General features: G+C 42.0%; 1 protein-coding gene across 1 annotated transcript in view; it reads right to left on the reverse strand.

Annotated features, from left to right (window-relative positions):
- Window positions 1-2547, reverse strand: part of wdr33 (WD repeat domain 33) — a 26678-nt gene that overhangs the window by 5528 nt on the left and 18603 nt on the right. The gene's annotated exons all lie outside the window — the stretch shown is intronic.

The following is a 2547-nucleotide window of genomic DNA, read 5'->3' on the forward strand; positions in this document are numbered from 1 at the left end:
ATTCCTGTTTGAGGTGCAGTGACGTTTAAGGGCCCGGAGATCACGAGCATCCAGTAGAGTTTTACGGCCTTGACCCTTACGCACAGCGATTGTTCCAGATTCTCTGAATCTTTTGATGATGTTATGCACGGTTGATGATGATAACTTAAAAGTCTTTGCTATTTTACGCTGGGTAACACCATTCTGGTATTGCTGCACTATCTTTCTGTGCAACAATGGTGGAATTGGTGATCCTCTTACCATCTTGGCTTCTGAGAGACACTGACACTCTGAGAAGCTCTTTTTATACCCAATCATGTTGTCAATTGACCTAATTAGTGTTAATTGGTCTTCCAGCTCAATTTCCTTTTTCCAGCCACTTATTGCTCCTTGTCTGTTCGGTCAAAACAATCTCTCAGTATGGGTCCACTGTGATGAAAATAGGTTGGGAACCACTGGTCTAGTGATTAAATCAGGAAACACCCCCTGGCTTCTTGTTCTGGTAGGCAGGTCTCAGTTCCATTGACGTGGCGGGGCCCCGTCCTTGAGTAATGCGTGGAGACACTGTTCTTCTACAGAGGACGTGTCCTCGCTGATTGTCTACGGTAGTTTTCTAGTATGTGATGTTCCACAGTATAACGATTAGGAATGATTGCCGTGTGCTCGTACCGTAGGCTGCGGTCTACTTCCTGTCAGAATGTGACTGTGCTGCCACCTGAGAACCTTCAGTTCTGAGAGGTTCCTGTGACTGAAATATGTCCTGCAATTTCAGGATTAAAAAATCTGGGAAACCTCGGGGAATTGAGTTTCCCTGAAAATGTGAGCAGCCTGTGATGATTTTATTCAGAACCAAACGTTTAGAAAATGTTGATCTTTGTAAAGTGTAAATGATGAGACGTAAACAACTGGACTGTGGGTGGAACTTCAGGACGGAGAACTCAGCTGGTTCTGCAGGAACTCTGCTGTCGGGAAAAAACAAACATGTTTTAATGACGCGGGCCAACTGTAGTTTTACTGATCCTTACAGGAAGGAGGTGTGTGATGTTTGATGCCACTTCCTGTTTGGGTCACCAGCTCTGTGATTAGAGTCCTGGTGTTGGTTCAGTCTGAGACTCGTCTCTGGATCGGTTTTTAAACTTTAAAATGTAACGGTCAGCTGGATCAAAACAAAGTTTTGTTCTTCCTTAAGGGACCTGATACGTTCTCATACTGGGCTTTAGCAGCAGCAGGTTGCCATGGTAACCGTGGAGCTAATGTTCTGTTAGAACCAGAAGAACATCCAGAATGATTTCTGCCAACACATCATCTTCTCTAAAGCCCCACAGAAACACTAACGGTTAGACTCTTATTCTGAAGAGTATCTATGAGCTTTATTTTGAAACTCCGTGTTCAGTTCTCTTCCTGTTTCCTGCCCACCCTCTGACTGCATCCTCCTGAACACCAGAGGTCCTGTCACTGCACGATCCGTACCGTCAGCTCAGTTGCACATGCGCTAAAAGAAATACTTTAGAATATGCTAGACTTAAAAAAATACTTTTAACTGTAAACACCTGTCAGCTGATTTAATTCTAGGATTCAAGGTTCTTTATTGTCATTCACATCACGTGGTACACGAGGTGGAACGACATTATGTACTCGGGGTCCCAGATACATCCAACAAAAGTATAAACTGTAAATAAAAACAGTCATAAGATCTAAGACGGGTCTGCAACCTGCGGCTCTGGAGCCACATGCGGCTCTTTGGTCCCTCTGCAGCGTTGACCACAACTGAAACTAAACAGAATTTTATTGGTTATAACGACTAAAAGGGCTAGTTTTAGTCGTGTTCCTGCAATTTATTTAGCAAATATATGAATACTAGAAACAAGGAGTAAAACATACTCACTTTCACTTTAAGGTTTATTTCTTCAAAGTAGGACACGTAATTTTTCTATAATAATAAAAAAACATAAGAATGCAATTTATTGTTTTAGTTTTTAGAAACTGGGCAAAAACTAAATATTTTTCCTTCTTTACAAGAATCTTGTCTTTTGTTTTTGTCTTGGAGCGTAAAAATATCAATAAATGTTAAAAATCGTTAGATATTTTTACTTTTATAAACACTACTGTCCAGAAAAGCGCCCTCCAACAAACTTCAAGTGGTCCGTGGGCCACCAGTTGAGAATCCCAGTTGTAGCAGGTGTTGTGGCTCTGGACACGTTTAATTTAGTGAACAAAGGGACAGGAATGGCTCTTTTGATCGTAAAGGCTGCAGACCCTGATCTAAGATATGAACTCAGAAAAACAACTAGAACACACTGAGCACTAACAAGATAAAAACAACAACTGAACAGCAGCACGAACATGAGTCTGAGTGAGCAGATGAGCACGAATGAACACAACATGAAACAGATCAGCAGCAACATGCAACGGATCAGCAGCAACATGCAACTGATCAGCAGCAACATGCAAGTGATCAGCAGCAACATGAAACTGATCAGCAGCAACATGAAACTGATCAGTAGCAACATGAAACTGATCTGCAGCAACATGAAACAGATCAGCAACATGCAACGGATCAGCAGCAAC

Source organism: Nematolebias whitei, chromosome 9 (assembly GCF_014905685.2).
Source record: "Nematolebias whitei isolate Nwh7 chromosome 9, NemWhi1, whole genome shotgun sequence".
In the NCBI taxonomy this organism is placed as follows: Eukaryota; Metazoa; Chordata; class Actinopteri; order Cyprinodontiformes; family Rivulidae; genus Nematolebias; species Nematolebias whitei.